A 15,469-nucleotide genomic window follows, 5' to 3' on the forward strand; every position below is an offset into this window, starting at 1 on the left:
ATTAATGTTGCTGCATCAGTTGTTTGATTTAAGCATCACCATCACTGTATATCTTCCTCTTCGGGAATGAAGTAATACAAGTAGGTTCAGCAGATTGGAAATAAAATGGGAGGGACCTGAAATGTGTCCAAAGTAGCTTATCATTAGAAATGTTTTTGGTTTCTTTATCACCTGAATTTAAGCTCAAAATCCATTTCCTTTTGAAGTCCTCCAAGATATTTAGGTTAGAAGATTGAAAATGCCCTCTCATTTTTAACAGTGGGTGGAGAAAGAACTAGAAAGAAGAAGAAGGTACCCTATTCCCATCTTAAACACTAAACTTCTGATTTTTGAAAAACATGTTACAAATGCTGCAGTTTCAAAAGCTGTATTGACTTTACCATAGTGGGCTTCTGACGTTATTTCAGGTTTCTGCATTCTCTGTGCAGTTGAATGTCGCATGGCTATGATGAAAGCACCGGAAATCCCACTTAGTATTTTGAACCAATAAAAAATTGGTATTCCCTTAACTGAGTAGAACGTATTCTGCTGGAAAATGTCAGACTCTGAAGATATATTTATGAACAGGAAGGCAAGAATTTGAAATTCATTTTACATATGCAGATAAGATGGAATAGAAAAGGAATAAATGCCCCACGCAAGAAAGTTTCAACGATTTGGATATACAGAACAGATACTTTGCTCAGGGTAGCTACCAATATAGACACTCGGAAGGTGGAGAACTTTTTATTCAGGCTGACAGTAATAGCCCTGATAGGGCTGGCCTGAGGTGCATTAACACCCTCAGAGAAAATGGGACTTGCACCTCCCTTTTCTCTTTGCCCTCTGCTTCCCATTTGCACAGCAAATTACCCAGTCCATTGTCCTCCAAATCCATCCTTGCTTCCAATGCATCATGAGGAGAAAAGGATGTAAATGTACACACATGAGTTGGCTTGCTCATGTTAATGATAACTTTTCCTACAGATGGCCTGCAGGACAAGGAAAGAGATTACAGAACAGAAATAAGTCTCCAAACCATTTAAATCACATAAATTGGGAGAATACAAACAAATCTTCTTTGAAACAGTAATAAAATAATGTGCTTGATTTTACATCATTGGGTTAAAATGGCACCCTAAAATGAAGAACTTTCATTTGGCATCTGGTTAAGTATAATTACTTGGAAACATATTCCTTAAAAAATTAAACCTATCTTTTGGTACAATTACAATAGTTATAATAAAACTGTGCCCTTAGGTCATATATCCAAATCAACAGTTCCTCGTCGTACCTCAGATCTCAATTTTGTGCCTCCAAATATTTGGAGAATATGCAGAAACAACACAATGTACTTCCAGCAGCAGTAAAACAAAACATAAATTCAGACACACTAGTATTGAAGTCAAGGCTATCAGTACAATTATATATACCACGAGTGTACTTGTAATACAGTTCACTGCCACACAAAATAATGTTTCTTGTCTTTTTCTCATGCAAAAATAAAATGATTCAAATAATGTTATTTATACAAATAACAGAAGACACCAAAAAAAAGTTTAAAAAATATTTTTACTAACTTGTTGCTGGTTTATTAGCTTTTAGAAATCTTTTTTTTCTGCAAATATGCAAAATAGAAGAAATGTGTAAGTCTAGAAAGTGAAATACAATGCCCTAAAAACATCTAAATATATTTTAAGGAACATTTTATAAAGACATTAAAACATCATAGTAACATCTTTTCAGCATCAAAAGCAGGCAGTCTGCCAAAGACTCTCTAGAACCAATGGATGATTGAGGAACCGTAACAGAAGATAAGGCCAAAGCTGAACAGTTAAATTAATTCTTCGTATTGGTGTTTTCTATAGATGAGATTAGACTGGTTTCCACGGAGGAATCGTTTTTATAGAGAGAGAATTGTAGGAATTGTCAGCAATTGGTCTCTCAGTCAAAAAAAAAAAGCTTAGAACAATCAAATCGTAGAATTAATAAAATGAATAGTAACAAATCAACACAATGATATGATATTCACCTATGAGTCAAAAAAAGACAAATATGAAATTGCCAAATGATTAATACTACTGAAAGTGGTCCCAGTACTGAGAGAATTGATAGTAACAAAGTAGGCCAGTTCTGACATGCTTCATAACTGGAATGGAAGAAAATATGTATGAGTAAATCTGACTTCTTTATCAGGAAAAAGATGGAAACTAAACTAAAATATAAATAAATAAAAGTTAGACATATAGATAAATATGATATAATAGGAAAAGTTGACTCAGCTTCTGTAGTGGATAGTTGTGCCCCACAAATTAGAGTTCTCTGAAAAATTCCAGAGCATAGTAGCATAGGAGCTGATATAACACATAAATTTTCAAAATGCTTTTTACAAAGTTCACCACCGAAATCTCTTAAAGACAGTAAATTACTTGGAATAACAGAAAAAATATTCTGAAAGATTATGGATATGTTAAGGCATAGGATGAACAATGAATGATAATAAAATCTTTTTCTTCAGTGAAGGGAATTTTCCAATGAAGCCCAATGAGGATGTGGATATCTCCGCTATTCAGAAATTACATGCATGATCTGGGGATGCTGATGAACACTGATTACAAATTTTACTGACATTGCTAAATTATTTAGCTTTGTGAAAACAAAAGCTAGCTGCAAGAAGCTACAGAAGGTTATCATAATAATGAGTGTCTGGACAAGAAAATATCAAACAAATATCAACCGCCATAATACAAAACAACTATTACTATGACTCTAAATGAGATGACTCTAAATTAGCTATGTCCACTCAAAACAGTTTTATGAACATGTCTGAATAAGCTTCAGTTCACATTCACACGAGGTCATAAAAACAGCAAAATGGTAGATGTTGTAAGAAAAGGAATACAGAATAAAGCATATCGTATATTGAATGTAGTTCTACTTTCCCAGATCTGAAAAGAGACTCTGGAGAACTAGAGAATTTACAGAAATGTATACATTGGATGATAAAATATTGTTGTTTAATGGGGAAGGATGAAAAAGACCAGGTAGGTAGAAAAGAAACAACCATGAAATTAATATGATGAAATCCTATAAAATCTTGACTCACCATAAATGAATTTAGGAGACTTGGTTATCAAGTGGCACACTTAAAGCAAACAAAAGGAAACACTTTTCACAAAGCACATAATTAAACTGTAGAACTCATAACTACAGGATGTTGGAGATGTCAAAAGCTTAGGTGGGCTTAACAAGCAATTAGAAAATCTTATGGAAGAAAAAAATTCCTCAAAGGCTATTATGACACATAAACCAATAAATAAATAAATAAATAAATATAAAATATTTATGTATATATATTTTATATATTATATATATTATTTATATATAAAATATATATATATATTGTTTCCCACTCACAATGTCCCTGAGCTAGGGTTTGACAGAAGCTAGAAGCAATACCAGAAAAAGTTTTGCTATACACTTGCCCTGTTCCGCTATTCTATCCCAATGCCTCAGCCACTGACCACTGCCAGAATACCAATCTACTTGAATCCTTGCATATATTCTTATATTTACTCATCACTTCATTTCACTCGGTGGTTGTCTTTGATTTTTGAGATAAAAACTGATAAGAAGTTAACCTACTAAAATAAGACCAATGATTATTCTGGAAATGTACTTTTCCATATGGATGCTCTGTGAAGTTGTCTTTTATCCAAATTAAACTTCTATCTTAATTTGCAGGGAACACAATTATCATCTCTGGCAGTCTCAAGACAGCTTTATCTAATGATGAGTACTAAATACAGGTTATTGTCCTGGTAGTCTGTAACCTGCATTTTTCTCCAATCAGTTTACAGGTGCATCCCAATATACCATCCCCTTGTTTTACAATAAAGCTGCTATATCAGTCTGGGAACTCCAGTCAATAAACTCAGTTTTAAATAAAGACATCTCCTCCAAGGGAGCAGCTCACAGCTGATGAGGAACTCTCAAGAATACTTTATTCACACGCTTTCTGAGTGGACTTTCACTTTCAGTAAGAGTTGAGTCTTCTAGGACTTTTTAAAATGTTTCTTGAGCTCAATGAATGGTCATTTTGGCATTAAAATAAATAAAAAAATAAATAAAGCTCTAAAACCCTAAGGTTGCTATTTAAGCAGCTAATAACACTTGGTATTGTCAGGCTTCCACAGATTTCCCAGGAAAGTATTAAGTTAATGAAACTTACAGTTAATTTGAATATGTTTCAAAATATGCAACTTTTTAATATCAATTTCAAAACAATTTACTAGTATTTGTTTAGCAACAAACATTGTGAAAGAATATGACTCCTAAGGCTTTCTCAGATGTTAGACCAAAGCTATCTTATATCAGAGTGCCATTACATAACATTGGCCCATCTTCAGTTGATATGTCAGGAATATTTCACATTTACACATATACCACCATTTGCACATAGAGAAGATGTAACTCACTGTTAACTAGTCCTACAATACATGTTAAAATTCATCCCTTTTATATCCATATCACAATGATTAATACAAGTATTGTTACCCCCAGATGCTTTGAGGCTGTTTCTTCTCAGAAGGATATTATATTTTAATATCTTGATGAAGTAGCACACCAGAGCTCCTGAATCAATACAAACCCAACAAAGAAGCTGCTATCCCAGACACCCACTGAGGCCACTGGACTAGAAATAGAACTCTGATGCTATCTGGTTTGTTCTTGAGCAAATTGATTTCAGGAAATCCAGTCTATAACTACTGCACAGAGTGACCTCTGCAGACTTTGCTTATTTAGCAATACAGACAAACGAGCACACTGCCGCTCTCTGCTCTGTTATCTATTGCTGATCTGAAAAACCATCTCTGGTACAATTTCAAGTTGCTAAGACTTTCTAAAATGTTGGGTTTAATTTATTTATAGTCTTGACTCCCTTTTCTTGCTTTAATTGATTATATCTATTCTAGAAATAAAATGTTATCTATGTCAGTTAATGATTTCCCGGAATGCAGGCACTGGGGGACAAAGAGACCTATAGGTGGTCTGTTAAATTAAGAGATTCTGTGCTGCTAAATGGAGGGAATAAGAACAAATAATGCAGAGTCTGTGCCCTCTAAAACAGCTGTATCTTAAGCAATAAAATTGTATTGGAGGCTGGTGATGAGTGGTGTCCCTCAGGGTTCCATTTTGGGACTGGTGCTGTTTAATATCATTACCAGTGGGACTGAGTGCACCCTCATTAAGTTTGCAGGTGACACCAAGCTGAGTGGAGCAGTCAATGCAGCAGAAGGAAGGGATGCCACCCAAAGTGACCTGGACGAGCTTGAGAAGCAGCACATGTGAACCTAATGAGGTTCAACGAGTCTGTAGTGCAAGGTGCTGCCACCTGAGTCAGCGCAATCCTAGCCATGAGCACAAATTGGGAGAAGGAAACTCTTTGTAGGAGCAGCCCTGCAGAGAAGGACTTGGGAGTTCTGGTGGACAAAAAGCTTGACATGAGCCAAGCAAGCGTGCTTGCAGCACAGAGAAGGACAAACTGCATCCTGGGCTACATCAACAAGACTGTGGCCAGCGGGGTGAGGGAGGGAAATTGTCCCCCTCTGCTCTGCCCCTTGTGAGGCCCACTGGAGTACTGCAGCCACATCTGGGCCTTCCAGCACAAGAAGGATGTGAACCCTGTTAGAGAGGATCCAGAGGAAGGTCACAAAAAACAATCAGAGGGCTGGAGTAACCTCTCCTATAAAGAAAGATCTGAAGGAGCTGGGGGCGTTTTCAGCCTGGAGAAGAGAAGGCTCCAGAGAGACCTCATTGCAAGCCTCTCAGTACCTTAAGGGGGGACTTAAAAGAAAGACAGAGGATGACTTTGTACATGGGGCAGATAGTGATAAGACAAGGAGGAATGGTTTTTGAGTTATAAGAGGAGAGATTTAGATTAGCTCTTAGAAGGAAATTCCTCAGTCAGAGGGCGGTGAGGCACTGGCACAGGTTGCTCAGAGAAGCTGTGGATGGCCCCTCGTCCCTGCAGGTGTTCAAGGCCACGCTGGATGTGGCTTTGAGGAACCTGGTCTAATGGAAGGTGTCCCTGCTCACGGCAGGGGGACTGGAGTTAGATGATTTTTAAGGTCTCTTCCAACCCAAGCCATTCTATGATTTTATGATTATATATGTGTATAAAATGACCACAGGGAATGGGTAAAGACCCCCTATCATCGTTGTTATTAGTTTCTAATTATATTGGTAAAGACAAAATAAAATAACAAAATTATGCTTTTCTATATTTAAAACAAACCCTATAACCCTTGACCGGAACAGCCACCACAACCTATACTGATTTGATTATTACCCTTTGGGAAGGTTCAAAGGAGAGAGATATCAGGTTTACAAAATGTATGTATGCTAGAAATTGATTCAGAGCAGCTCTCTACTACGGCAATAAACTTCTAGGAAGAAAGTTCCTCGGTTCATACCATACAATAGGACAAATTTCTTCTACTTAAAGGCACTCAACTTTGCCCTGCTGAAACTGTAAATCCATCTTAGAAATGAAATTTATCTACACCTGAGTGACAGTAAATGATTTTTCTGATTCAACAAGAAAGGTCCTGCTGGCCAGCCCAGGCCTATCTAGTCACGAATTTCTCTCCAGTCGGTGTTTCTGATGACTTTCCCTAAACTCTAAAGACAGATGCAGATACCACAAATGGTCTGGTCAAGATATATTAAATGCCATTAGCTAGGATAAAGGCAAAAATCTCATTTCATCTAGCCTTATGTTATCATAATGAAAGCAGGAGCAGAACTTCAGCAGATAGTAGCTGGCATGCCTCCAATGAATTTCATGCTAAATTATTCTATGTATCCTAAGGTCCTAAGGTTTTTTTCAGTATAGAATACAGAACTACTAAACTCTAAAAAAAAAATAAGCTAAAGTATATTAGAATGTCATTTCAAGTTTATCGTGCTTAAGTCATAATAAATACTATGTCTTACAACAGGTCAGTTATTCCAGGAAGAACACTTCAATCTTAAAGAGATGTTATCTTTCTAGAGAGCACTCCCTACTTTCTGTTAAGTGGTCATCAGCTTTATTCAATAGAGGATTTTTTCAATCTGCAAAATAAAGTCAGAATTTCCTTGGAACAGGAGCAGATTCATGCTAGATACAGACCATACCAGTGTCAGCATATATTCAGCTACCAAATTCCCCTTAGAACACCAGACAGGTGGGAACATCAACTGCCAGTTGATGTCTATTTCTCACTTAGCATTTATCCTTTCCAATCACTCCCATTACATGGTAATAAATATAACTGTTTTACAGGCCACATGTACATCAGTCTTTCAAGAAGTGCTTTTGGGTACTAGGATAACTGGTTTGCCAACAGATAGATCTACAGATAACCTGCAGCATGATTGCTGCATGTTGCAAAATTCTGGGAAATCTTACTGAACATTGAATATCCAGGCAGAAACACTTTAATGGTGTAAGGCAACAAAACTTTTGCTTTAAGTAATTTGAATTTTTCTTCTACACTCCTTTCAGAGATATAATATACTTATAAGGTATTAGAAAGCAGAGAAAAAAAAAAACAAACTACATAACTTAAAATACTGAGGACATTTTTGCTACCCATTCTATGTCCCTGTATATGTTATGACATTTCAGAGAAAGCCTAGATCTAAAGTGAGTAGAAAGAAATAATGCCTGTAATCTGCTTATTTTGCATGAATAATTTTGAATTTTTTGATTCATTAGCTGTTTTGCTTACCTCTTATTCTCCTCTCATATGCAGAGCAGTTTTTTAGGCTGAAACCTACACTGAGGATATACAGAGCTTGAACTACACAAACATTGGGTTAAGTTCAAGATACCAGCAAGGTTAAGATAGCTAGGCTAGCAAGGAGATGAAAAGTTCACAAGCAGTGCACAAAAACACAAGCATTAATAACAGCAAAGTTCATTGGCAATATTCATAGATAAATATTCATCTAGCAAAGAGTAATGACAAATGAAGGCATTAACAACCCCAAGAGTTTCTTCCTGTCTTCTTCCCAAGGGGCTGTCTGTTCTGCAGCTTCTGGCAGAACAGGTCATATGAGAAACTCCATATGGAATCGTGGTAGTATTAATTAGCTGATGGAAGCAGTCTGAAAGAGAACTGACTTTGCCTGAAATGGATAAGGCACAGCTCTTTGTCCAGCACAGCTGTTTGAATGGCAACTTCCAGCTAGCAGATTACAGGTTTAGGGAGCTGAGCATAGTGACATCCTCTTCAGCACAGCTAGATCTAGAAGAGATCTGATCATGATCCTTTTATTAATAGCCAGCCCAAATTATCAAGTAGCAACTTTTTTTAACACAAAGTCAGACCAAAAAAAAAAAAAAAGCCTATGAATGATTTGAAAATAAAAGGGTATCATTTGTTTGCTATTAAACTACATTTTTAAAGTGAGAGAAAGACATTTGGATATATGTTTTTTTGCACCTCATCAGACTTGGAAAGAAAGCTTTGACGTTTCTTTCTTTTCTCTCTTCTTTTTAAGCAAGAAAATTCAGTCCTTGCCTGTAGAATATTCCATGACTGGAAGGAATAGTGAAAAATGTGATGAAAGGAGAGCATTTTCTATGCAAAACTCAGAATTATAATATTTTGATTAAAAATGTATTTATTAAAGCTTCAAAATTTTTCCTGCCTAAGTATCATCTGAAGGCACATTATAAAATCTTCTAGCAAAATTAGATAAGATTTTCCCTATTACCATTACAAAGTATGGAAAATAGTAGAAAGTAATAGATTTGTTTTCACAAATTCTTTGTACATCACACAGACTTAATCTTTGGTTTTTATCCCAGATCTCCTTCACTATCCAGCCTCTACAATAAATGCCAAAACATTCTAAGGAATTTGCTTAACATCATTTGGCCAGTGCCTGTTATCACATTATAAAACTAAAGTAAATCAGGAAAAAACAGCTTTTTTTACAGCAGTATGAGTTGTACTAGTCCTAAACTTATTTTACACTTAACCTTCAAGCTATCATGCTGTAGGATATAAACCAATCATCACTGACAGAGATTAACAAGAAATTTCCTCTACGGGCAGAATATTTCATAAGTGCTCACTGCAGGGTTTCTTGCACTTTCCTCTAAAGCATCTGGTAAAGGCCATTGTCAGATGAAATAATAGCATAAGAAAGCTGTTAGTCTGTTCTGGAATGGCTCCACTTGTATGCTAAAGTTTTTGTCCTTGATCTTCCTGTATCTTCTTCTGCCTGCAGTTTCAAAGAAGCAATGCAGATGTCTTCATACCTATTGTCAGTTAGCTAGTCAAATCTTTTTCTTATCCTTGCTTACTTTGGTAGAAATGCAGCAACTGATGTCACAAAGAATCACAATTCATCTTAGCTATCATGTTCATACTCTAGTTATTCTTCTAGGCAAGCTTTTGGAAATAAAACTATAAAGTTTTAAATCATGACTTTTAATGGAGTAAGATTCATCTTCGAAACATTCTTGAGATTTTTAGTGTTACCAGAAAGAAACATAAATACATAAATATTTCTTCCACTGAGAAAGCAGAAGCAAACCTAACCTTGATAGGTTAACAAGAATGACGTACATGGGCTCATAAACTTCTGATTTCCACATGTCAAATTAAATAAAGTGCAACTTAATCTTCAGCTGATACCTGAATCAAGAATTAGCATCCTTTTGAAGCAGTTGTCCATACCATTAGTTTTCTTAAGAATTAAATAGTTCCTTGATGAACATCTCAAATCAGCTCATTTTTCTAACTAACCATATTTTGGATTAGAGGTTTTGAATGCATATGTTAAAAACAGACACTAATTTAAAATCTCACCACATAAAATGATGATAGAGATGTTTGTGCACCTTTAACAGTCATTTTGTTGTTTTCTGATTCTGATCTGATTGGAAATCATGAGAATTACTGTGAGGAAAACCACAATTCAAAGGTAGCCTGTAATGTACCTAAACATGTACAGAGGTATATGTGAATATCTGAGTTTCACTGAATCTAGTTACCTATTTCTGTAACCAAAAGAAATAGAAAACAAAAGACCACATTTTTAAACCCTATTATGCATAAATGTTTCCTTGAAGGTTGAAGATGAGTTCCTAGTTTACTGAAGATTCTTAACGTACATCAGTTACAGAAATTCCCACACTAAAATATTCCAGCCATACAGTTTTTAAAAACTATGAAAAATTATGATGATGAATTCATCAGTCACAACCCAACGAGTTTGTTGTTCTGATTGCAAAATATTGGGTTCTTTTAAGAGACCTGTCTGGGAAAACTAATTCATTTTGCATTCTTTGTACTACTAAAAAAAAAAAATAGTATCTTAGATACTACTGTGATAAACACTGGCACTGACAGAGTGATAGAGGAACTAACATTGTCACTGGCAAGTAACTGAAACTAATGATGATATTACAATGTGAGTACAACAAAAGATTACTCAGAAGTGGCTGCAAGAGAACTCAGCTGTTGTTTTGTGTTCCTTGGCACTGATTTGCCAGCTAAGTTTTAATGATAATGAGCTTACACAGGAAGATCTAATATGACAAAATGATAACACTTGTTTAGTGAGGTTTTCAGTCCATTACAGTCTGAGTTCATAATCTGAGCTAAGATTTTAGTACAGTTCAGGTACTTTCCATGTATATATGCTGGGTTCCAGTAACTGGTCAAAATGATGATGGTGGTATTAATGCACAGGTTGTTACTGGGTCTCTTTTACTAGTTTCCTCAATGCATCAAGTTTTGCACATATGAAGTATAAAATAAAATGACCTGAAAAAGACAAAGGCAAAATACAGATATCACTTTCCTAACATCCAACCCACTTTATTAAAAATATTAACCCAATTGAGTTATTCTATAGTACATCAAAGGACATTATATTCACTCTGAATAGCTTGCACTGTGGAATTTGTCTTTATAAAAGTGTTGGTGTGTCATTTATGCTAATCAACCTGGCAAGTAGCTCTTTTTCACTGCAATTCATTAAAATGCATTGAGATTATGCAATAATCATGCACTCCTGATACATTAACATGTTAAATCAAGATATTAGCCAAGGAATTTTCTTGGATTATGAGACGTTTTTGCACGGTGTAGATGATACTAGAGACAAGTGAGACACTGCTCAGATAACTTAATATTCATCTTTATATGTGTACAATTAGGACTGTATGGTGTCTACCATTTAAAAACAGCTGGACACCAACATAGTCGTTTTATAAGTTAAAGAATTAGTGTAAATTCTTAAAGTTAACTGTTTTAGAACCCTCCAGACAATGAATTTTCAAAGTCATTTTATCAATATTGACTGTTGTATAACTGAGAGTGTTTCCTCCTTGCAAGAGGAAATATACCCCCTGAATTCAAAAGGAAAAAAATTTTTTCCACCTATAATCAACACATCAGTACTTGTTATTTATTAAGTCAAAAAAAGGCAAGAAGAATCATGTTTGTTCTTAACACGTACATGCATTTTTTCAGAAAAACTCAGCTTTAGCCTATGTTCATTGGATGTCAATGGTAAAATTCTCACTGATGTCAGTAACACTTTTAAACTGTAACATTAAAAAGAAATTTAAAGCTCATGAGTCAAGCCACAAAAAAAAAAAGTCTGTCTTTAACTATTTTTTTAAATTATAAATATGTGGAGCTTTCTGTTTTGTGCTTTAGATCACTTAGCAATCTTTTTTCCAAGTGTTTTTCCCCCATAGTCTTCAGGGCTGAAAAAAAATTTTAAGTGAAAACTGAGATTTCTGCATATTTCTACAAACCAATAAGATGAACTATAATGAAAACACACAATATTGTTTCCCATCCCAAAATCTTTGGACTTGCCAACCTTGCTTCCCCTTACAGAGGTCAGCTGACACCAAGCTTTCTTAAAAATTCCATCTAGATGAAATATGCCCTAATAAAGAAGATGTTTTGAAAAGTCTCAGAGAAAATTATCTTGGATTCTTCACTGTACAGAATGAAAAGGCCAGTAGCATGTGAGAATGGAAATTCATTAATACTCATCAAACTGTCTGCAGGACAGCATCCATGGGAAATCTTTTGATTAATATTTTGTGTAAATTTCAGAGAAATTATATGTTTTCTCCATATTTCTCCATAAACTAAAACAACATGGGCTAATGCCAATTATTTTGAAGAAATACATTTATGTTTTCAAACAGCATTTCCAAAAGGTTAATACATGTGTCAGAAAATAAATAAATAAATGATAGCATTAGCAGTGATGGAGGGTAGAATGGCTCAGAAATACACAATGCAGTTGAAGCACAAATACAGCCTTCTCATAAAATCCTGTTTTGTAAAATTAAAGGAAATTTGGATCAGAGGAGTCATATTATAGCTGTGGAAATAAACAAAGTTCAGGGTAAGCTTTTACTATCTGCAGAACCGTTAAAAACTTTTCAGGTTTGAATGGGAATTCTGCATCTCGTGGTCGTAGTTTTATCTACAATACTGTCCTGCAGCAAATTAATGTGGAATATAAATACATATCGTTTTTGCAGACGCTTAGAAATAAACTTTAGCAACTGTAGAATAACTTAATAAATTTGAAATATAACCTAGTCATACTAATGCCCTTCAGCTAAGTTTTGCACAGCAGTTTACCTGTAGTTTAAAGGGAACTTTATCCTTCTTTCCTATTAATTCTACACATTCAAAGAATTTATGTAAGTTTTCTGTATTTAATGTTTGCTCCTAGAAAGCATTTCATTGCACTTTTCTGTGTCCTCAGAAACATTCCTGAGTTTATGTATATTTGGCGATTACATATAATCTGCTAGCATGCAAGATGCAGAATATCAAACCCTGTTTCTCCACAAGTATTTTGAGAAACAATAAGAGATGATGGTGATAGCCTACGCGTTTAAAATTATTGTAAGAATTGAGAATTATCAATCACTCTCATGGTGTAGCGCAATACTTTTCACTAGTGCTCCTAGAGAATTTATGATCATAAATATGGTCTGTATGAACAGCAACACCCTGGTGACTCTTGTGTTCACCACAATTGTCTTGTGAAAGTTTTTACAAATCACCACTTAAAGTTCTGAGGCAAAAAGCTAGAAGTCAGTCATCACCCTTAAAAGAAAGTCTTTTGAACTTGCTCACCCACACACAGCTCACATATTAAGCTCAGCCCATAGAAGACTTGAAGTCCTTTGGAACAGCAGCTTTCCACCCCATCTACTTCTCCAAACTCTCCTTTCTACTATCTGCTCCCCCAAACACACTCACTGCAATGGTAGCTGCTTCCCTGACACCCCAAGAATTTCTCACTCTGGCAGATTTCCTCTTCTGTCTCTTTTGACCACCTTTTTTTCAGGAGTTCACTTCCACCCTTTTCAGAGCCCACGTCTTTCTTCTCACTCTTTATGTTTTCTTTTTACATTTCCTCTCTTTGCATTTCCCCAGATTCCTAAATTGGACTGAATGAGCAACTGCAAGTGTGAGGCAGAATAAGGCATGAATTAGTGGGTGACTGAGTCAAGCAGGAAAGAGACAGGATGGTGAATGAAAGAAAACCACGTATGTGGGCGATTGTTAGCATGAGGAGAAAATTAAAGCAAGTAAGTGGGTGGATGAGGAATGAACAATCATAGCTAAGCTGAAGGAGAGAACCAAAGTACAATTAAGGAGCACTGTGAGGAAAAAGGACAAAGAAACAAACCTACTCAGGAAGGTTTTAATGGAAAACTTGGGAAGAAAATTCAAAGTAACTGGAATAAAAGCCTTTAAAACATGAAAAAGCCACAGAGCCCAAATAAAAATAACAGCAAAGGGCTTGAGCTAGGAAATACTACCATAATACAAACTATATAAATAAAAGATAAAAAGGAAGCCAGAAGATGGATGGTATGTTCATTCCTTTCTTTAACATAATTTAGTTTATATACTAAAAGAAGGAACAGAAAAGGAATGGGAATTTGGTTCAGGAAGGTGATGAAAGAAATCCTTTCAGTCCTCATCTCATAATTCAACTTCTTATACCCCTCCACATTAGCTTCACTATCTATCTCCAAATGAACCCTACACCAGAGACCAAGTCGATTCTTGTTATTCTTGTATCCCAGCTATTCATCTGAAAAACGGTCACTTCATGTTCAGCACTGCTATTTTAACCCTTCAAACCCCACTTCAGTCAGCCAATCCCTTGGTGTTCCTATCTCCTCATATATATCAAGCAAAATAATCAATTTTCTGTTAGGCAGAAGACGTCTTAAATCTTTATATTCTCATTGTTTTCCCATCACCTTGAATAAAATTGTTAAAGGGAGAATTTGTCCTATGCTTTAAGCTGACAGGAAACAAAACTGAAAAGAAAGCCTAGATAGACTTAATTTCATTTCTTATATATTTATCTGTGAACAGAAGCTGCAAACATTAAAAAAGCAACACTTTTTTTTTCTCACTAAATAGATATAATCTACTAGATTTGGGTCTGCATGCCCATACTCATATACACATAGAGAAAACATCTTTGCTGCCATATGTTATGACTGCTTAACTCTGATAATAGCATCATGATAACAAAGTGGCATAGGTTTCAAAATAGCTTGCACAATCCTGCCCACGACCCCTGGGTAATTATTCAATATCTGTGTAGCTATTCTGGCATCATCATTCATGCTAGCTGCAAATAAGCAAATCTAGTTCTTCTGCACATGCTGTAATTACTACGTGCCTAGAACAAGGACAACATCCAGACTTGTTTATAAACAAAATCCTATTTAAGAAAGACAAAGAATTTAGCCAAATTATTATTTCAACTGGATATTAAGACAAATACTGAAATAACAAGCTTTGATTACAGAATGCTATAGTTTTCTACAGATTGTAATGAATTTCTCCCCAGTTCAATGTGTTGACAGACACACCATTCAATGTAAAAGTCTATACTGGCATTGAATAAAGTGGCAGGAATTTCTACATGTAACCTGAACTCAAAATAAAAAATAAACTGGGAAAAGCAAAATTTCAGTTGTTTATGTGTTAGTGAAAACTGTTTGATAAAGAAACAAGTCATAAAATATTTACTTTGTGGGAAATCAATTTACTAGTATTTATACAGAAATATTATTAAAAATTCCAAATAACCTAACTTCAGGGTTAGCTGTAAGACATACACAGAGCAATTCAGAGACTAAATATTCTTACCATGTCAGATAATTAAAGGCTAGCATTAGCGTTTGTACCAAAAACAAGCTAAATTATGAATGCATGCTCAACTGGGATAAAATGCTGCTTTCCAATTGTGTCTTATTTGGTCATGTTGTTGAATAACTAACTCTGAACATCTTCTACTTTGGGACACCATGTCAAGCCTATTATCTGCTGTATGTGCCTATTAGAGTAAATGTATTCACTTACATGCTTTAGATGCTGCAGTGGGGTGAAGAACAGATTTCACAATA

The sequence above is a fragment of the Cygnus atratus genome, chromosome 4 (genome assembly GCF_013377495.2).
Source record: "Cygnus atratus isolate AKBS03 ecotype Queensland, Australia chromosome 4, CAtr_DNAZoo_HiC_assembly, whole genome shotgun sequence".
Lineage (NCBI taxonomy): Eukaryota > Metazoa > Chordata > Aves > Anseriformes > Anatidae > Cygnus > Cygnus atratus.